Source organism: Melanerpes formicivorus, unplaced genomic scaffold (assembly GCF_026170545.1).
Source record: "Melanerpes formicivorus ecotype bairdi unplaced genomic scaffold, bMelFor1.0.p_v2 SCAF_21, whole genome shotgun sequence".
Taxonomy (NCBI): domain Eukaryota; kingdom Metazoa; phylum Chordata; class Aves; order Piciformes; family Picidae; genus Melanerpes; species Melanerpes formicivorus.
The window spans coordinates 11,587,802-11,609,686 of NW_027142373.1; positions in this window are offsets into that span (position 1 = coordinate 11,587,802).

Here is a 21,885-nt window from a genome sequence, read left to right on the forward strand (position 1 = left end):
GGCCACGCGTGACTGAGATCAGGCTTTCCCTCTGGGGTTCTGGTCCCTCTGTTCGGGCCGTGACAAGGCAGCGGAGGGAGGGGGCTACAGGCCCCTGTGCCCGGGCCAGGAGCCTGCTCGGAACGAAGCAGGTGCCGCTGCCAGCACCCGCATTTCCCCCGGGGACAGATGCGATTTGGCCCTGGTTGGACCTTCTCTCCAGGTTGAAATTTCGGCTTTTCGTTTAAAATCCTCCCTCCTGGCCCCTCCAGTCCCGTCCCTTAGGAAAACTGGGGTGGAGGGGCTGCAAGAAAACCTCACCCGCGCTAAACTCCCCGCAGATCCGAGGTGCTGCTTAATCCCATTAGCGGGGTGTTAATTTAACACCGAGCCGGAGGTGCCGGGCGCGGGGGTTTCGGTGCTGCCCGGCCGCCGAGCACAGGCTGCGGCTCTCGCCTCCCTCCTGCCCTGTTCTCTGGGTTCAGTCAGTGTTTCCCTACCCCCGGGGTTTGTAATGGCTCTTGCGGTCATTAAGGTGATTTACTGAGGCTTTCCTCTAATTACCTCGCCCTCAAGCTATTAAATACATGTAAGCGGCTCCGCGGGGACCGAAGAGCAGCTCACCGGGGCCCGGGCCCGAGTCTATTCACTTCCCCCGACTCCGGAGGCAAGGGAACCGGGGATCGACTGGAGAGGATGGAGTAGAGGTGATGCTGGGGGCATCAGGCCGTGACCCATACTCTGATTCGTCTCCCCTGCTTCAGATTTGACTTTCCTGCCATTAAGCACCAGCTCGCCTCGGCCCTGCCCGGCTGGCGGCGGACAGACCCTCGCCGGCTTCAGCCTCACTGAGACCTCGCTCTGCTCCCGCTCCCATCGGGGCCGGAGCATCGCCGGTATCTGCATTAGGAGCAGTGTACCACCAGTATCCCGGTACCAGCACCGGGAACGGAGCATCGCCAGTAGCAGCATCGAGAGCAAAGCATCTCCCATACCTCCGGTACCAACACTGGGGCAGGAAAATCTGTGGTACCTGCGCCAGGAGCACGGCATCTCCAGTATCTCCAGTACGTGCACCAGGACCGGACATTGCCAGTGTTTCCGGTACCAGCACCGGGAGCAGAGCACTTCCAGAACCTGCACCAGAGCCAGAGCACGGTCATTATCTCCGCTATCAGCACCAGGGCCGGAGCATCTCTGCTACCTACACCGTGAGTGGAGCATCTCTGGTACCTCCGGTAGCAGCACTGGAGCACCTCCAGTACCTACACCGGGAACAGAGTATTTCCAGAACCTACGCCGGGGCCGGAGCATCGCCGGTATCTCTGGTACCAACACGGGGACCAGAGCATTTCCAGCAACCTGCACAGAAACTGAATCAACCTCAGCACCTCCGGTACCTGCCGCAGGACTGGGGCCGGCCAGGCAGGTGCGGAACAAGTGAGGCAGCCCTTTCCACCGGATTTGTCCGGGGAGAAGCCCCGCTGGAGCGGGAGGAAGCAGGGTTTTAGTTGAACCTCACCGGGAGCTCCCGGGAGCGGTGGCCCCGGCGCTCAGAGCCTGTTTTAAAAGTCAAATCGCCTCGAGTCCCGGAGCTCGCCCACCTCCCCGGGAACAATGGGCTGCCCCTGCCACCGCCCGCCCTCGGGTTTTGGAGAGGGGAGGGCGGGGGGAGGAAACCCCCAACCAGATCTTCCCCTCCTCAGATATCTGGGGGCCGTCCCCGCGGCGGGGACCGGGAGCGGCTGGAAAAGCAGAGGAGACCCGGGTTGAAATAATCAGGAGCGATTTATTCCCCCGGAGTGACAGTTCTTTTGAGCAGTTGCCGAATGGCAGTTTCTGTCTTTCTGAAAGCTTTTCTTCCAGATTCTGTTCAGATTAGGCTGGGGAGATGAATGAGGCCATTATCCAGCCCAGTAGCTATTCTGAAATGCCAAATTAATTACCAAGGGCTAAATCAAGGCGACGGGGACTGGAGGGGAGGGGGAGTGGTGGCGGTTTGAGGTGTGAAAATATCTCCGCTATCTTTCAGACTCGGGCACCCGGGGTGGTTTGGGGTGTGCGTCCCCCTTCCAGTATCACTCCGCAGGTGCAGAGGGCAACGGAGGCTGGAGCGGGCGAGGAGACCCCCACGGCATCCTGCTCCAGCTTGCGGTTCCCCTGCCCGGTACTCGCTACCTCTCTTACCCACGGCGGGGCGAGAGGTATCGGGGCTCCTCACCGGGGCTCCGGGAGGGGCTAAACCGCAGCCAGAGCCGGAGCCGGAGCCGCTGGTCCTCTTTCAGATGCTCTCCCGTTTCACGGGAGCCTATCCGATGCTCCCGGCCGCTGCCCGCCCGCCTCCCCCTGAGCAGAGGAGGAGGGGGCAGACCGGTTCCCCCCAGCCAGGCTATCCCCACGGCTCTTGCGATGCTTTGCCATCGGCTGGGCCGCCGCGAAGGGACCCTGGTGTTAGGGGGACCACGGTTCCCTGAGCTCCAAAGGGTCGGCTCTGGGCTGCAAAAAGCGACCAAGCGATGGCTTCTTGCGATGAGAAAGAGAAGGAGGAGGCAAAGTGCGGAGCAGGGATGTTCTTCCACAACTTGCCGGTGCACAGACACAGGGGGTTTGACTTGCCTGGCTTTGGAGTGTTACAGAAACACCGCGGAGAACGGGGAGAAAAGCCGGCTGATCCTGCAAGGTGTCCCAAGGGAACGGGGCAAGGAGGCAGCGCTGGCTCCTCCCGGTCCGGTGCCTCTCTGCCAGCGCAGATCACAACGTATGCACATGATATTTAATCTCTCCCCGTTTAATCTCCCTCCCTGGCTCTCGGCAGGCAGCTAGCCTTATACTGCTGCTCGAATATTCACACGCTTCGCTCCCACTCCAAGTGTTAATTTGCACCTAAAACCCCCTTGTTGCCCTGGCCCGTCATCCACTCCTCTCTTTATTTCCGCGGAAAGCATCACTCTGGCTTTCCTTCAGGCAAAAAAAACCCAAACACCAAACAACCAAATCCACCCCCTCCCCCCAAAAAAAAACCCCTCAACCCCCAACCAACGAAAAAACAAAAACCAAACCCCCAACTCCCCACGAATTTGATGCAAAATAAACACTTTTGGGGAACGGTGGCTCAAGAGGTTTTGCTGGGGGGGCAGCTGGGCATGGGGCTGATACTGAATCTTCTGCAGCAAACACACAGAGGCAGCGACATCCCAGCTCAGCCACCACCAGAGCTGTTGGCAGCAGCCAGAGCAGGACGAGGCACGACTTGTCCTTGCTCTAGACAGTGCCTGCAAAGGAGGAAAGGGCGCCGAGGCGATTTCCCAGGGGCTGAGAAGTGGGCTGTGGAAGGAACCAAGCCTTTAATGTAAATTGGCGGTGGCTGGCAGAGACCACCAAACACTGAGCTATTCAGCGAGGCTGTGAACCTCTAATGATCAGCTCCCTTCTCCATTGTACACCCAGAATTGCCACCAAGCGAGATAAGCCTCTGGAATACTATATTTTTTCCTCTTGCAAAATGTTTTCTTTAGGGCAGGCAGACTGCAAATCTCTCTGGATATTACTGGATGTGCCCTGAGCAAGCCCAGCCTCTCATGCAGCAGCTTGGAGAGCTCCTGGATGCACCAAATGGGTACCCAAAGGGTTCCCACACACTCCTGGGGACCTGCAGGTGGGTTCAGCTGTTCAGGGAGTGATAGCAGCGTGGGTACCAGATGTACCCAAGCAGACAGGGGCACTCCTCAGTGCTAAAGTTGTAAAGCCCTGTGATTTATTTGTGTGCCCCTCTGCAGAAAACAGTGCTCTGGTTTGGATGGGTGCAGATGTAGCAGAACAACCAATAATGCAGCTTAACCTGGAAAGTGCTCACAGGATGTTAGAGGTTGGAAGGGACATTGAGCCCAATCCTGCTGCCAGAACAGGACCACAGAGCCTAGTGCAGGTTGCACAGGAAGGCATTCAGATGAGGCTTGGAAGTCTCCAGAGAAGGAGACTCCACAACCTCTCTGGGCAGCCTGCTCCAGGGCTCTGGGACCCTCACAGGGAAGAAGTTCCTCCTCATATTGAGGTGGAACCTCCTGCGCTGGAGTTTCCATCCATTGCCCCTTGTCCTACCACAGGGTGCAAGTGAGCAGAGCCTGGCCCCTCCCTCCTGACCCCCAGCACTCAGATATTTATAAGCATTTATCAAATCCCCCCTCAGTCTTCTCTTCTCCAGACTCTGCTGTGGTTCTCTGCACTGAACACACCACCAAGGTATCATCAGGGTGGAAAAGTGGATGGTACAGGGCATAGACCAGATACATGCATGGACCCTCCAGGCTTGAGTGGCTCAGAAAGCTGCCCCACATTTTCAAGGTATTCCCAAGGTAAAATCCCTTTCCTGAGCAATGTATTCCAATGAGAGGGACATGAGAATCACAGTGACCTTACTACAACGTTCTGAGCTCAAGGGGGAAAGAAATAGAAGGGAATAAGGAGCCCAGTCTGCTGGGAACACCCTGACATAGCTTCAGAAACCTCACTACAATGACTCAATAGAGGCCTGGAAAGACCATCAGCACCCAGGGAGGAGGTAAACCCTGCATGTTTCTGGGCACCAGCAGTGTCACCCCAGTTTCATGGCTCTGGAGGACCCTGCTGCCAGGCTGAGATATGGGAGATGCAAGGGTGAAGAGCTTTTGGCTCAGAGAGGTTGGGTTCTGGAACAAATCTTTCTAGGGATCTGCAAGGAGAGGAGGGGATGGGGACATTTGATTCATCCAGAGGCTTCTGCTGAGTTTGTGAGGCTTTGGGAAGGCATGGGGCAGCAGACAGTGTTTGTCCTGCATGTCCTTAGCAGTGCAGCAGAAGCCACTCTGCAGATCTTGTTTTGAGATGATTGCAGCATCCACCCAGATCTTGGGGTATCTGGGAGCAAGCTCACCCTTTGCAGAGGACTTGCTACTAGTTTGAGGACTATTTTCCTCATAGCAAGTGTTTGTGGGCCTAAATCACAGAGGGACATCAGAGCAATTCACAAACCCTTGCTGTCCCCCCCCGGTCTCTCCAGACAGACCTCCCTGAGGACCCTGGGCTCTGCACTTCTCTAACAGACCACCCAGCCCAGCTCCTGGCCCCTGCCTTTAGGCTGTTTGGGACTCAGAGTGGACATCCCAGCTCCAAAGTCCCCAGGCCTGACCACACACGACCTTTTGCACAGAGGTTTGGTGTCCCTGCTCCTCTGCTCCCTTGCTTCTTTGCTCCCCATGGAAGGGGATTTGGGAGCTTGCTGACTTGCCTGTCTATGCTCTTTGGAGACAATCAAGGCTTGGGGCACTCAAGCACTTTCTCAGAAGCAGGTGACCCTGGCTGTCCCTTGGGCAGGGAGATGTCACCATCCCAGCACCAGCTGCCCTGTGGTGGCTGCTGCCTCCCTGTACTGAGGAAGGTCCTGGCTGGGATCCCTATTTTCCTTCATGGGTAATTGGCAGCAAACGGAGCAGAAGGGAAGGCAGTCAGGGTGGGCTCCTTGGGTGCAGTCTGACCTCCACAGCCATCAATCCTCCTCGACATCTCCTTTAGTATTATTTCTACTTTTTCTTGCAAGTGCTGTGGCTCTGCAGGGAGTAAAGAAAAGTTTCCTTGCTTCCTGCAGAGAAGGAGGAAAGTGGAGCCCAGAGCTGAGCCGACAGCTGCCTGACGCAGCAGCTCGGAGAAATCCTGCTCTCTCTGAGCTGCTGGTCTTCCTTTGGGAGGAAAACAGGATTTAGTTGGAAGCATCTGCCCCTGGGCCCTGCTTGGGGAGGGTTGGAAGGGACCTCTGGAGATCACTGAGTCCAACCCCCCTGCCAGAGCAGGACCATAGAATTCAGGGCAAGTTGCACAGGAATGCATCTGGATGGGGCTTGGAAGGCTCCAGAGAAGGAGACTCCACAAGTTTTCTGGGCAGCCTGTTCCAGTGCTCTGGGACCCTCACAGGGAAGAAGTTCCTCCTCCTGTTGAGGTGGAACCTCCTGGGCTGGAGTTTCTATCCATTGCCCCTTGTCCTATCCCAGGGAGCAAGTGAGCAGAGCCTGGCCCCTGCCTCCTGACCCCCAGCCCTCAGACATTTATAAACATTTATTAAATCCCCTCTCAGTCTTCTCCTCTCCAGACTAAACAGCCCCAGGGCTCTCTGCCTCTCCTCCCCAGGCAGTGCTCCAGTCCCTTAATCGTCCTTATAGCCCTCCCTTGGCCTCTCTCCACCAGATCCCTGTCCCTCCTGAACTGGGGAGCCCAGCACTGGATGCAATATTCCAAGTGAGGTCTCAGCAGGGCAGAGGAGAGGGGGAGGAGAACCTCCCTGGATCTGCTGGACACACTCTGAATGCCCCCCAGGATCCCATTGGCCTTCTTGGCCCCCAGGGCACATTGCTGTCCCATGCAGAGCTTGTTATCCACCATCCACAGTGTGAGATGCTTGCTGGGCACAGTGAACAGTACTGATATTAGTGTGGGAGTTTCTTTGGCTCTGGCATAAGAAAATGGCCCACACAGAGACTTCCTACCTCAAGAGAAATCCTTTGGGAGCACCCAAGATCATCATTTTATCCAGGATCTGTGAAAAGGCAGGGAGCTGAAACACTGACCTTCTTGCTGGGAATTTTCCCCTCCACTGGCTCAGAATAGAGCTGTGAAGAGGAATTTGATCTCCTTAAGCCAGTGGAAGGTAAAGATGGAACCTGGGCAGAGAGCTTCAGGGGGAGAGGGAGGGTGAGCTGCTGAGGCTGGGGCCAAGGCAGGCAGGACTGGGTGAAGATCAGCTCCCTAAGGAGCAGGGTTATTGAAATGTGGCTCCCCAGAGCTTCTGCATTCCCACCCCCGAGTAACCTCCTTTGCCAGATAGTTAACTCTTCGGCAGCATTTGCTTTGCAGTGTTGAGGAGGCTCGTGGGGCTCAGCTCCATTTGCAGCTGTGACAGTCCTGGGGCAGGCTTCACTGCAGCCTTGCAGACAAAGTGGGTGTTTTATTGCTTTCTTTGTTTAAAAGTTGGGGGGGGGGAAGATTAAAAATATGTTCCAGAAAGCCTCCTCTTCCCTTAGGGAAGAAGTGAGGGATATGTAAGGACCGAGCCAGCCAGGCTGGCTTTATCCATGGGGCTGGGCAAAGAGTGGCAAGCTAAAGGCCATCCAGGGGTTGGGGTTTACACCTTCCTTAAGCAGGTTGTGCTCTGGACGTGGGGTAGGACACAGAATGTGCTTGGGGGGCTTGCTGACACTCCCCAGCCTTTGTAGATGGAGGCTGGAGAGGTAATGGCTGGCTGCTTGTGAAGACATCACCTCGGCAGGACCACAGGAAGCGTATTTGTCAGGGGCTTTACCCAGAGCTCTTTGCAACATTTGGTCTCCTTTTGGCAGCTGTCCTAACCTAATTATAATTAAGTATGTATTAAGCTGGAATGAAGTGGCCTTCGAGTGGCTATAACCTTTTAACAGGGGGAACTCCCAGGAAGGCAGCAGGAGAAGGGCTCAGGCTGGGCAGCAAGATGTTGTGTGGGACCTGGACGTGGTGTGCTGGGGATGTGGCCAAGAGATCCCTTGGAAGGAACCTGCTTGTGTCTCCCTCCAGAGGACACAGAGCATTGGCTCCTGTCTGAACAGGGCCTGGGGTACACAGAGACCCTGACTATGGAGGGCTGCCTGCCCCAGCACTGGGACAGAGCTCCAGGGCCTTTGCTAGGGGCTGTGCTGTCTCCACACTTCCAGTGTCAGTAAGCGGTGTTGTGTGCATGGGAGGGCTGGTAATGGGGGCTGGCTGGATCTGAAGGAGCACAGCCAACACGAACCGTGCTTACCCCGCACATCATCCCAGCGCTTCGGGGGGGTCCACACCACCCCAAGCCCCTCTGCCCCGGCGTGCCGGGTACCAGAGCCCGGGGACGGGCACCGCCCTGTCCCATCTGGCTGCAAGGCAAGGCCAAAGCAGCTGGGCAGAGCTGGTTTGCCCGGCTGAATTCCTGGCTGTCGACTGCTGCTCAGCGGCACCGTCGCCTGCCTGTGAGCTGAGCCCCAGCGCGCACGTCCCGGCGTGCCCGAGCAGCGAGCCCGTCCCGGCGTGCCCGAGCAGCGAGCCCGCCGGCAGGGGGATGCTGGGCGCAGGCAAGGAGGGAGCGGAGGGAACGGCAAGAGAAGGCAAGCGGGCAGCTCCGCTTTGGCTTCGGTTTCCACAGCTATCGAGCACAGGCAGTGCTGCCTGCACCCTTCATAAAGCTCCTCGCTGTCTGCAGCAGATAAAGCTGCTAAGAACTTGTGCCAGGCGGCGGCTGCAGTTCTCATCCTCGTTCCCAGATGCATTAGTAACAAGGGGTAGAAGGAGTAAAAGGGAAAAAAAAAAAGCTTCTTTTTTTTTCTGTCCTGGCATGCTGCTGCCCCATCCCTACCCTCTATGGCTTCAATAATCCCCTATTGTTTTGGAGTGTTTGTCAGATGCTGGAGAAAAGCAAAGCCATTCTCCCAGCACACCGCCTGGTTTTGATTCTGCTGGCAACCAGCCTTATCTCCAGGGTGTCCCCCTCACCCCCACCGAGGCACCCAGCTGCTGCCCATCACAGGATGAATTCCAGCTGTGCCTGACTCCCAGGCTGCACCAGGGGAGGTTTAGGCTGGAGGTGAGGAGAAAGATCTTCCCAGAAAGAGGAATTGGCCCTTGGGATGTGCTGCCCAGGGGGGTGGTGGAGTCCCCATCCCTGGAGGTGTTCAAGAGGGGATTGGATGTGGCACTTGGAGCCATGGTTTAGTTGTCAGGAGGTGTTAGGTGTTAGGTAATAGGTTGGGCTTGATGATCTCTGAGGTCTTTTCCAACCTGGTTGATTCTGTGATTCTATGATCTTCACTGGGGTCAACTGAGGGGGGCAAATGCATTCCTCCTGAGGTGACAGTGGGGTAGCTGCACTGTCACAGGGAGGTTATTCTGGTCAGTGTCCACATCTGCCTGAGGGTGATGATTAGAACTCCCTCTTCTGCTGGTGGAAATACTCAGCACCATTTGAATCATAGCATCATGGAATGGTCTGGGTTGGAAGGGACCTCCAAAGGGCTATGATTCTGTGATTCTGTGATTCTATGCTTCTATGACTCACCAGAACCTCACTGCCCAATGTCACTGCTCCCTCTTTCTGTCCCTGACACAGGTCTCCTGCTGTCTTGGTGGCATCCATGGGTGTGTGGAGGTAGATGCAGTAAACTCTTTCTCCTGTGGGAGGTGAAATATGCTGCAAGCTGCTCCTGTGCTCACACAAAACACACAGAGGAGGGGACACAGAGCCACAGAATGTTAGGGGCTGGAAGGAACCTCGAGATACCACCCAGTCCAATCCCCCTGCCAGAGCAGGATCACCTAGGGCAGGTCACACAGGAACACATCCAGGCAGGTCCTGAATATCTCCAGAGAGGGAGACTCCACAACCCCCCTGGGCAGCCTGTTCCAAGGCTCTGTCACCCTCCCAGGGAAAGAATTCTTCCTCCTGTGTCCATGGAACTTCAGCTTCCACCCATTGCCCCTTGTGCTGTCATTGGGCATCAACACAGGCTTGGACACAACCCTGCACTGCCTGAGACTTGGAGAGCATGGAGATATCTGTAATGCATCAAGCCTTGCTGGCCTCCCATCAAGCAGTGCTCTTGGTTTCATATTCATGTCATTTAAACACTTAAGCTTGCAAATCTGAGCCTACAAACACTCATGAGGGCCTTGGAGGAGCTTCTGAGCATGGAGTGGCTTTACTAGAAGTGAAAAGTAGAGCATCAGGATGAAACCAGCCCCTGGTGAGGGAAGAGAAGCTGATAGAAGTACAAAGATTTAAAGGCAGCAGAGTGCCTGTGGAGGTCTCCTGCCTGGAGAGGTCCTGGACTTGCCATGGTCCTCACTCAGCTCTGCCTCCTGCATTACCCTCCCTCACCCTGCCCACTCTGACCCTCCTGCTTTGTTTCCCCCAGGAGAAGATTACCAAGGGGCTGCTCTGGGTGGTTTCTGGCTCACTCAGCAGAGCCAGTGTTCTGGTGCCGTTATAAAAGCCTCCCCCAAACTCCCTTGGGGAACATGGTGAAGTTTTGCAGCCAAGGAGAAAAGTGGAATGGTGTTCCCAGGGCTTTGGGAACACCATGGTTCTAGCTGCTTGCTCCAGGTCCTGGATTCTCCCTGGGAAAACCTTGCTGGGGTCACCAGCAGCTTGCAGGAGGCTCCCCATTTTGGTGACTGGCTTGCTGAAGTGGCTGTGGTAACTCCAAGGCATCCTCCACTGCCAGCTTCTCAGTTGACACATTCACCTTTTACCACCCTGGGACCTCCAAATCACTGTCCCCAGGGGACATAGCTGTCTGCCCCATCCCCATCCTTCTCCATCCCCATCCCCATCCTTCTCCATCCCCATCCCCATCTCCAATCCCATCCCCATCCCATTCCCCTACTTTTCACTCCCTGTCTAGGGCTTATTCCAGCCTGGGCTCTGGAGGTGAGCAGGCAGGAGGGATCATAGAGCCACAGAGACATCAGGGTTGGAAGGGACCTCAAGGCTCAGCCACTTCCAACCCCCTTGCCATGGCCAGGGCTCACACTACAGCAGGTTGCTCACAGCCACCTCCAGCCTGGCTGCAAACACCTCCAGGCAGGAGGCTTCCACCACCTCCCTGGGCAACCTGTGCCAGGCTCTCACCACCCTCCTGGGGAACAACTTCTTCCTAAGGGACCTCCAAAAGGTTTGTGCGGTGCTGTTCCTATCACAGGTTGCTTTCCCCAAGGCTGCCAGCATCCCTTCACCTGCAGCCCTCCAGAACAGCCCTGCAGGCACACCCTCAACGTTCAGTACACATTGAAGGCACATTGAGGGCGGTGGGATCTCTGCAGTGGCTCTTGTGCTGGAGCAGGAGATGAATTCTCAGGACAGGAAGGGCTCACTGCCCATGGGAGGTTCCCCCTGGGATGTTGCATGCTGCAAGGGCATGTTCAAGGGATGAGCCCCAGCATTCCCCTGTGTATTCCCAGCTCAGATCCTCCCCAGACCTCTGTTGAAAGCACCTCTGCCTGGTGCTGACATCAGGAGTTTTTTCTTCTGGATGAAGGAGTATGGCTCCAAACCTTCTCCCACTGAAGGCAGCAGTGACCTCAAATGGCATTGGTGACTCCTTTACCGTGTGTGCCCCGAGTCTGTGCAGCCGGCTCACTCTTGGAGGCAGTCAGAGCTATCCCTGAACAACAGAGACCTCCCCTGGCCAATCCAGGCCAGCTGTGTCCCGATTTGGGCCTCCCTGCTTGGACTGGGTGGGATCTTGCAGCCAGAAGGTGACATCTCTGCCCCGTTTTTGTCATCTCCCCGAGGGTGAGCTAACCCCTGCCTACAAACAGAGTCTCCTCCTCACCACCGGGCGCACAAACCAGATGGCTGCAGGAGATGTTGAGTTTGTCACCTGGACAGGTGACTCTGACACCTCTGACCAGGGCAGAGATCCCTCTCCTTGTTCAGCTGATCCCGAGGTGCAGCTGCAAAGGACTTGCACAAGCTGGGGATTTTTTTATTCAAGACAAACAGAAAGGAAGGAAGGAAGCAACAAACTCATCCCTTTGCACTCATCACCCTGGGGCCCTGCTGCCATCTACTGGGCTCTGTGCACTGAGCCACCAGAGCCAACCCCGGCATGGGGACAAACCATGCCCTGGGCTGGAGGGACCGCCCGAGGCCCTGTGAAGAGGGGAGCTCCATCCTAGATCTGGTCCTGTCCTGCTGCAGCCTCGTGGCCCTGTTGGGACAGGATAAGGGGTGATGGCTTGAACTAAAAGAAAGAGATTCAGACTGGAGAGAAAGGAGAAATGTTTCACCCTGAGTGTGGTGAGAGCCTGGCACAGGTTGCCCAAGAGCGGTGGGAGCTGCCCCATCCCTGGCATCACTGCAGGTCAGCTTGTTTGGGGCTGTGAGCAACCTGCTCTGGTTGCGGATGTCCCTGCTGACTGCAGGGGGTTGGACTGGATGAGCTCGAAAGGTCCTTTGGAAGGTCCACCCCTGCAGTTCTCCAGCACGACACAGGGTGGGAATCTCGGCCCGTGAGAGAACGCTCCCAAGTCCCGGGACCTTCCCAAGGCTCTGCCCCTTCCCAGTGCCGCCTTCCCCGGGCTCCGTCTGACTCCAGAGCAGGAATCACCCTGCTGCGAGGCCCTGGGGAAAGTGGAGCAGGAGATGAAGATCTGAAATGTGGGGAGCAGGGTCTTCCAGCTTCGGGAGAGGGCTTTTTTACCCAGGCGAGGCTGGGACAAGTCCAGCTCTCTGAATGGAAGGGGACTTCTTAGCAGCAGCATCTCGCTTCCAGGTAAATCATTGAGTGGGGCCCGGAGGCAGATCCTGCAGCAGTGAAAGGGCAGCAGCTGAGCAGGAAGAACCCAGTGCTGGAGCATCTTTGCTGACCATCTCTGGCTGCTACAGAGTGCTCCTGTGCAAGAGGGCAAAGGGGAGGTCAGTTCCGTGCTGGGGAAGCATCCCTATGGTGCTGCATCCCCTCTGGGGGCTTGTGGCTCAGGCTGGGTGAGCAAAGGGCTGGGAAAGCCCAGCAGCACCGTGGCTGTATGCTGGCAGAACAGCCAGCTGAACATGAGCCAGCAATGTGCCCAGGTGGCCAAGAAGGCCAGCAGCATCCTGGTCTGCAGCAGGTACAGTGTGGCCAGCGGGACTGGTGAGGTGATTATGCCACTGTTCTCAGCACTGCTGAGGCCACACCTTGAATCCTGGCTTCAGCTTTGGGTCCCTCCCTACAAGAAGGACACTGAGGTGCTGGAGCATGTCCAAGGAGGTGATAGGTGCCCCATCTCTCAACCCGTTGCAGGTCAGGTTGGTTGGGGCTGTGAGCAACCTGCTCTGGTTGCAGATGTCCCTGCTGGCTGCAGGGGGGTTGGACTGGATGAACTTGAAAGGTCCTTTCCCACCCAAACCAGTCTGGGATTCTGTGATTCTATGCTCCAGGCACCACCTGCATGGGGCAGGAGAGCGGAAGAGAGCAGATAGAATAGAATAGAATAGAATAGAATAGAATAGAATAGAATAGAATAGAATAGAATAGAATAGAATAGAATAGAATAGAATAGACCAGGTTGGAAGAGACATTCAAGATCAGCAAGTCCAACCTATCATCCAACACCACCCAAACAACTAAACTATGCAACCAAGCATCCTACCAAGTCTCCTCCTGAACACCTCCAGTGAGGGGGCCTCCACCACCTGCCTGGGCAGCCCATTCCAAGGGGCAATCACTCTCTCTGTGTAAAACTTCCTCCTGACAGCCAGCCTAAACCTCCTCTGGCACAGCCTGAGACTGTGTCCTTGTGTTCTGGTACTGGCTGCCTGGGAGAAGAGACCAACCCCCACCTGGCTACAACCTCCCTTCAGGGAGTTGGAGAGAGCAATAAGGTCACCCCTGAGCCTCCTCTTCTCCAGGCTAAGCAACCCCAGCTCCCTCAGCCTCTCCTCACAGGGCTGTGCTCCAGACCCCTCCCCAACTTTGTTGCCATTCTCTGGACACACTCCAGCAGGTCAACCTCCTTCCTAAACTGAGGAGCCCAGAACTGGACACAGGACTCAAGGTGTGGCCTAACCAGTGCAGTGTACAGGGGCACAATGACCTCCCTGCTCCTGCTGGCCACACTCTTCCTGATGCAGGCCAGGATGCCATTGGCCTTCTTGGCTGCCTGGGCACACTGCAGGCTCATGTTCAGCCTGCCATCGACCAGCACCCCCAGGTCCCTCCCTGCCTGGCTGCTCTCAAACAAGGTGTGACAGCTCTGGAGCCCTTCCACTCCCGAGATGCTCAGGAAACCTTCAGCATTTGGCTGGATTGGCTCATTGAAGGTTCTGTTTTCACCTCCTACACAGGAAGCAGAAGGGGAACATCTGGGGTCAGCTCTGCTGCCACTGAAGCCTGTGGCCCATTTTCGTTTCCCAAGGGCTGGACTCAGGTGGTGTTGAGCAATCTTTCCATAGCCTTTGGGTTGCATCAGAGAAATGAAAAACACAAGTGGCAGGGGGAAGCAGCAAGAAAAAAAGCAGGTTCCTTTTTCAGTGGATCCTGCTTCCCGTTCCCTCTGAAGCTGGGCAGGCCCTGGAGAGGCCACTGGGCTGCTCCGGTGGGGCTGTGGAGCTCCATCACTGGCTGCATGGCAGGGGCCCTGAGCAGCCTGCTTTAGCTGGAGGTGTCCCTGCTGACTGCAGGGGGGTTGGACAAGATGACCTTGGAGAGACCCTTTCAAGCCAGTACATTCCCTGCCCCTGTGGTCTGCTCAGGAGGGGGTGGTCTCACCTGCTCACCCAGCAAGGGGGATTTGGGTTCTGACTGGCTTGCCTTCTTATGAAATTCCCTGGAATCTCCCTGTGAAACCCACAGCTGTTTCTGCCCCCCAGCAGCTTTTGAGTCTTGCAGCAGCAGCAGCAGAGGTCACTCTCTTCTGAACACCTGAAAGCCACAGAGAAAGCCAAAGGCAGAATCCTGCCCCTGCCTGTGACATCAGCTTGGCTGTGTCTGGCACCAAGGCCACGCAGCAGATGGCTCACTGGGACGGGGTGGGGGGTGAGCATTGCCAGTGAATGAGGTGGCTCAGGCCCATTCTCAGGATCAGCCTTGAAGCAAGCAGGACAAGAGCATTCCCAGGTGTCCCCTGAGCAGGAATCAGCAGCATGTCCTTGGCCTGGTGTCACCCAGGCCGTGCTATGGGTGGCTTTGTGCTGTCAGGGAGGTGCTGAGTGCACTCCCAGCAGGCATCACAGAATCAATGAGTTGTTTTGGTTGGAAGAGACCTCTAAGATCATTCAGTCCAACCATCGACCCAACAGCACCATGGCCACTAAACCATGGCCTCAAGGGCCATGGCCACAGGCTTGTTGAACACCTCCAGGGCTGGGGACTCCACCACCTCCCTGGGCAGCCTCTGCCAATCCCTGACCACTCTTGCAGCAAAGACATTTTTCCTCATCTCCAACCTAAACCTTCCCTGGCACAGTTCCAGGCCATTGCCTCTTGTTCTACCACCTGATACTAGGGAGAAGAGGCCAACCCCCACCTCATCTGCAACTGTAGAGAGCAATGAGGTCTCCCCTCAGGCTCCTCTTCTCCAGACTAAACACCCCCAGCTCCCTCAGCTGCTCCTCCCCAGCCCTGTTCTCTTCTCTGGGAGTAAAGGAGGCTGAGGGGAGACCTCCTGGCCCACTACAACTCTCTGACAAGAGGTTGGGTGAAGTGGGTGCTCATCTCTCCTCCCTGCTAACAAGAGACAGTACAAGAGGAAATGGACTCAAACTGCAGCAGGGGAGGTTTAGGTTTGGATATCAGGAAAAATTTCTTCACTGAAATTGTTGTTCCATCCTCCCCCAGTCCAGGGAGCTGTGTAAAAGAAGCTTGGATGGAGGTGCTTAGGGATCTGGCCCAACAGTTTGTACAGGGAGTTGTTAGGTTGTGGTTGGATTTGATGACCTTAAGGTGTTTTCCAACCAGGTGATTCGTGAGTCTATGCAATACTCTCTCCACAGCCCCCATGCTGGCTGTTGAGCAACCTCTAGAGCAGAGGTGGTGTCCCCTGGGCACCCAGAAGCAATGATGCAGTCCAGCTGGTGGCCAGTCACCAGTGGTGTCCCCCAGGGATCAGTGCTGGGCCCTGTCCTCTTCAACATCTTCATCGATGATCTGGATGAAGGGGTAGAGTCAGTCATCAGCAAGTTTGCAGATGACACTAAGTTAGGAGCAGATGTTGGTCAGTTAGAGGGTAGAAAGGCTCTGCAGAGGGACCTCGACCGACTGGACAGATGGGCAGAGTCCTATGGGATGGCATTCAACAAGTCCAAGTGCCGAGTGCTGCACTTTGGCTACGGCAATCCCATGCAGAGCTACAGGCTGGGGTCAGAGTGGCTGAGAGCTGCCAAACAGAGAGGGACCTGGGGGTGCTGATCGACAGCCGCCTGAATATGAGCCAGCAGTGTGCCCAGGTGGCCAAGAAGGCCAATGGCATCCTGGCCTGCATTAGGAATAGTGTGGCCAGCAGGAGCAGGGAGGTCATAGTGCCCCTGTACTCTGCATTGGTTAGGCTGCACCTTGAGTACTGTGTCCAGTTCTGGGCCCCTCAGTTTAAGAAGGACATTGAGAGACTTGAAGGTGTCCAGAGAAGGGCAACAAGGCTGGGGAGAGGCCTTGAACACAAGCCCTATGAGGAGAGGCTGAGGGAGCTGGGGTTGCTTAGCCTGGAGAAGAGGAGGCTCAGGGGTGACCTCATTGCCCTCTACAACTACCTGAAAGGTGGTTGTAGCCAGGAAGGGGTTGGCCTCTTCTCCCAGGCAACCAGCACCAGAACAAGGGGACACAGTCTCAAGCTGTGCCAGGGGAGGTTTAGACTCGCGGTGAGGAGGAAGTTCTTCACTGAGAGAGTCGTTTGTCATTGGGATGTGCTGCCCAGGGAGGTGGTGGAGTCCCCATCCCTGGAGGCGTTCAAGAGGGGATTGGATGTGGCACTTGGTGCCATGGTCTAGGCATGGGGTCTGTGTTGGTAGGTTGGACTCGATGATCCTCGAGGTCCTTTCCAACCTAAGTGATACTGTGACACTGTGATAGATCTGTGCCCTCCTTTGGTGTGGGCTTTCCTGCTAAGTCAGCTGGAACTTACTGGTTGATATTTGGCTCTCTTTTACCTTGCTGCATCTGCTGTGCAAGGAAACACAAGGCCAGGTGAGCACAAAGGCAGAGCAGTGCTGACAGCTCTGTGTCTCCAGCATGGAGCTTGTCATAGGATCAGAGGATGTTAGGGGATGGAAGGGACCTTCAAAGATCATCCAGTCCAATCCCCCCTGCCAGAGCAGGACCATAGAATCCAGCACAGGTCACACAGGAACACATCCAGATGGGGCTTGAAAGCCTCTAGAGAAAGAGACTCCTCCACAACCTCTCTGGGCAGCCTGTTCCATCAGTTGTCCATCAGAGGAGGCCAGCCCCATGTTTGCCCTGGCAGAAGGAGTTTACCCTGGGTCAGAGTCTTGCATCATGTGCCACTGGCATGTTTACTCCAGCACAGAGAACCCAAAGGTCTAAACAAGTGTGTCACCAGAGCTCAGCCTCAGCTTCCTCCTCCCATGCTGAAGCTGGTCAGGCAGCTGGAGGAGAAGGAGCCAAGCTCTGGAGCTGCACAGCTGAGGTGTCCCCAGCTCGCTGCTGGCTGGAGCTGTTCAGCTTTGCCGTCGCTGCCAGCACCACCACAACCACTCTGACTGCAGCCCTGCCCCATGGATAGGGTTGATGCCCCATGGGTAGACTTAGGCAGCTTCCCCTGCAATCTGTGCACTACTTAAAAGCCACCTGAGATCCCTTCCTGCTGCCCTGCTGTCACCCTGGGGCATGGCACTGGTGTCCCCAGGGTCTCCTGAACTCCAAGGAGAAAAACTTCAGGATAAGGACAAGAGCAGCACCCTGCTCCCAGGAGCTCCTGGCTGCTGGTGTTGGCAACTCTTGAAGGAGCCTCTGGAGCCCTCTCCTGAAGGTGGTTGCCCCAGCCTGGTGGTCAGCGTGCTGCTGTTTGTCACTTTTGTCCCTGCAAGCTCCAGTTCCACCCTTGGCAGTGGCTGGGGCAAGGCACAGCACCTCCCTGTGCTCTTCTGCTTCCTTCCTCCACCACAAGCCCCCTGGGCCACCATTTTTGGTAACTTCCTCAGGCTGCAGCAGGCACCCAGGAGCAAAACAAGCAGCTCACAGAACAGCATGAGGGGAGGGCGTGGGAAGGGAGGGCACACGCTGCAGCTCTGACACCCAGGGAAGTTTGGCCTCTGTAGGTTGCCCCCTCTGGTGTGCCCTGAATGCTCCAGTTCAGGGACAGACCTGGTGAAAAGCTGGGGGTGAAAGCAGGAGGTGGGAATGGGACAGAAGGGATGGGGGGAAAAGCAGGTTGGCATCCCAAAAACTGAACCCAGCCTTTAGAGCTGTGTGAAGATCTCAAGCCCAGAGGAGGCTGCAGCAGCCTGACACAAGCTTTGGCTCTTCTTCCTGCTGTTTTTGCTGATGAGGGATTCCTTCTGAACTGCTGCTGGCTGCTCAGCTGGTTAAGGTCAATCCCATGTCCCCCATCTGTGGGGTGGTCAGGGATGCAGGGTGATGTAACTTGGGGGTGCTGAGGGATGAGAAGCTCAACAGGAGCCAGCAGGGAGCACTTGCAGCCCAGAGAGCCAAGCAGAGCCTGGGCTGCAGCAGGAGAAGTGTGGCCAGCAGGGCCAGGGAGGGGATTCTGCCCCTCTGTTCCACTCTGCTGAGACCACAGCTGGAGCTCTGGGTCCAGTTCTGTGCCTCTATTACAGGAATGATCTGGAAGGTGTCCAGAGAAGGGCCACGGGGATGAGCAGAGGGCTGGAGCTGCTCTGCTATGGAGACAGTCTGAGAGAGTTGGGGCTGTTCAGTCTGGAGAAGAGAAGACTCCCAGGAGACCTTCATGTGGCCTTCCAGGATCTGAAGAAAGCTGGGGAGGGACTTTTGAGGGTGTCAGGGAGTGATAGGACTGGGGGGAATGGAGCAAAACTAGAAATGGGTAGATTCAAATTGGATGTGAGGAAGAAGTTGTTGGCCAGGAGGGTGGTGAGAGCCTGGCACAGGTTGCCCAGGGAGGTGGTGGAAGCCTCCTGCCTGGAGGTGTTTGCAGCCAGGCTGGATGTGGCTGTGAGCAACTTGCTGCAGTGTGAGGTGTCCCTGCCCATGGCAGGGGAGTTGGAACTGGCTGAGCCTTGAGGTCACTTCCAGCCCTGACAATTCTGTGATTCTATGACTCTGTGCCTTGGCACTGCAGCCAGGGTGAGTGACAGCAGAGGGTGCTGAGCGCTGGTATCCTGCATGGTGACCCTGAAGGTGTTCAAGAAGAGCCTGGATGAGGCACTTAGTGCTGTGGTCTAGTTGACTAGTTAGGGTTGGGTGATTGGCTGGATTTGATGATCTTTGAGGTCTCTTCCAAGCTGGCTGATTCTGTGTGACCCTCAGCCCACAAGGGCAGTGGCAGCCTGGGCTGCATCAAAAGCACCGTGGCCAGGAATGGAGAGAGGGATCCTGCCCCTCTGCTCTGTGAGAACTCACCTGGAGCACTGCATCCCTCAGCACAGGCAGGGCCTGGGGCTGCTGGAGATGGTTCAGAGGAGGCCACACAGATGATTGGAGGGCTGCAGCACCTCTGCTCTAGGGACAGGCTGGGAGAGCTGGGGCTATTCAGTCTTGAGAAAGGAAGGCTCTGGGGAGACCTTAGAGCAACATTTCAATATCTGAAGGGGCCCTACAGGCAGGCTGGGGAGGGACTGTTCAGAAGGGGTTGTGGGAACAGGATGAGGGACAAGAGTTTAAAACTGGAGCAGGAGAGGTTTAAGTTAGTCATCAGGAGGAAGCTCTTCACAGTGAGGGTGGGGAAATACAGGAACAGGTTACTCAGAGAGAGCCCATCCCTGGAGACGTTGAAGGTCGAACTTGCTGGGGCCCTGAGCAGCCTGCTCTAGCTGGAGGTGTCCCTGCTGACTGCAGGGGGGTTGGACAAGATGACCTCGGAGAGACCCTTTCAAGCCAGTACATTCCCTGCCCCTGTGGTCTGCTCAGGAGGGGGTGGTCTCACCTGCTCACCCAGCAAGGGGGATTTGGGTTCTGACTGGCTTGCCTTCTTATGAAATTCCCTGGAATCTCCCTGTGAAACCCACAGCTGTTTCTGCCCCCCAGCAGCTTTTGAGTCTTGCAGCAGCAGCAGCAGAGGTCACTCTCTTCTGAAAACCTTAAAGCCACAGAGAAAGCCAAAGGCAGAATCCTGCCCCTGCCTGTGACATCAGCTTGGCTGTGTCTGGCACCAAGGCCACGCAGCAGATGGCTCACTGGGACGGGGTGGGGGGTGAGCATTGCCAGTGAATGAGGTGGCTCAGGCCCATTCTCAGGATGAGCCTTGAAGCAAGCAGGACAAGAGCATTCCCAGGTGTCCCCTGAGCAGGAATCAGCAGCATGTCCTTGGCCTGGTGTCACCCAGGCCGTGCTATGGGTGGCTTTGTGCTGTCAGGGAGGTGCTGAGTGCTCTTCTTAGCAGGCATCACAGAATCAATGAGTTGTTTTGGTTGGAAAAGACCTGCCAGTCCAACCACCAACCCAACAGCACCATGGCCACTAAACCATGGCCTCAAGGGCCATGGCCACAGGCTTGTTGAACACCTCCAGGGCTGGGGACTCCACCACCTCCCTGGGCAGCCTCTGCCAATCCCTCACCACTCTTGCAGCAAAGACATTTTTCCTCATCTCCAACCTAAACCTTCCCTGGCACAGTTCCAGGCCATTGCCTCTTGTTCTACCACCTGATACTAGGGAGAAGAGACCAACCCCCACCTCATCTGCAACTGTAGAGAGCAATGAGGTCTCCCCTCAGGCTCCTCTTCTCCAGACTAAACACCCCCAGCTCCCTCAGCTGCTCCTCCCCAGCCCTGTTCTCCAGACCCTTCCCCAGCTTGGTTGCCCTTCTCTGGACCTGCTTTTCAAGACACAAACCTCACATTAGACAAAGGAAGGATGCATGGAGGGCAGGAGAGAGGGATGAGCAACACAGAAGCTGGAGGGATGGGCAGATGAGTGGAGGGAAGGATGGAGTGGTGGAGGCAGGGAAAGAAGAAGAGATTGGTGGAGGGAAGGGTAGATGGATGATTAACATGATGGTGGGGTGGAAGGGAAGGGAATGGATAGAAGGGTAGATGGATGGATGGATGGATGGAAGGATGGATGGATGGAAGGATGGATGGATGGATGGAAGGATGGACAGATGACTGGCAGAATGTCAGGAGGAAGGGGCAGATGAAGAGGTAGACAAGTGAAAGAGTGAAGAGTGGAAGAGGAAGTGCTGAGGGACAGATAGGTGTGAAGATGGATGGAGGGAGGGAGAGAGGGAGGGAGAGAGGGAGAGAGGAGTTATGCATGGGTGGATGGAAGGAGGCAGTGAAAAAAGGAGAGAGGAGAAGTGGACGTGAGACAGGGAAGGAAGGGTAGATGAAGTCGTGGATTAAGAAGTGGATGGAGGGCAGTGGCAGAGCAGTGTGCCGGGACGGCGGCCGGGGCCGCCGGGCTCACACGTGTGGGGCGTGTCCCGCCGCCAGCCCCGCCCCGGTGCCGCCGGTGCCGCCCGCCGGGAGCGGAGCGGAGCGGGGCCGTGCAGCCCAGCCCGGCCTGCAGCCCGCCGGGCCGCGCCGACGATGGGCAGGGAGCGCCGGACGCAGGTGCCCAGCAGGTGGGGGGCACCGGGAACGGGACCAGGAGCGGCACCGGGGGCTGGCTGCAGCGCGCCGCCGCCCCGGGAGCCGGGGGTGTCGGTGCAGCCGGGGGTGTCCGTGAAGTCGGGGGTGTCCGTGCAGCCGGGGATGTCGGTGCAGCCGGGGGTGTCCGTGAAGCCGGGGGTGTCGGTACAGCCGGGGATGTCTGTGAAGCCGGGGACGTCGGTGTAGCGGGGGCGAAGGGGCCATGTGCCGGCTGTGCCCGGTATAACCGGGGAGCTCCGTGTTACCGGGGAGCTCCGTGTCAGTGGTGGTCGGGGGGTCCCGTACAGTTGGTGCCCGTGAAGGGAGTGCGCGACCAGGGGGTGCCTTATAACCAGGGCGTCCGTCTAACCGGGGGGTTCTGTGTAACCGCTGTAATTAGGGAGCTCGGGTAAATGGGGGAGGGGTGGGTCTTGTACGCCCGCTGCCCATGGAGAGGGTGGGTGAGCAGGGGCACGTCCTTATAACTGGGGTCCCCACATAACCCGGGAGCCTGAGCACGCAGGAGCTATGGCGTGGGGCTGTAGTGGGAGGACACCAGTGTGCCCCGAGAGGGCTGTGTAATTTGGGGGGAGGGCTGCTTTATAAAGGGACTATCCAAGTAACGTGGTGGGGAATGAACCTGCTGTGATGGGGGGTCCTGTGTTGCTGGGGGCTTC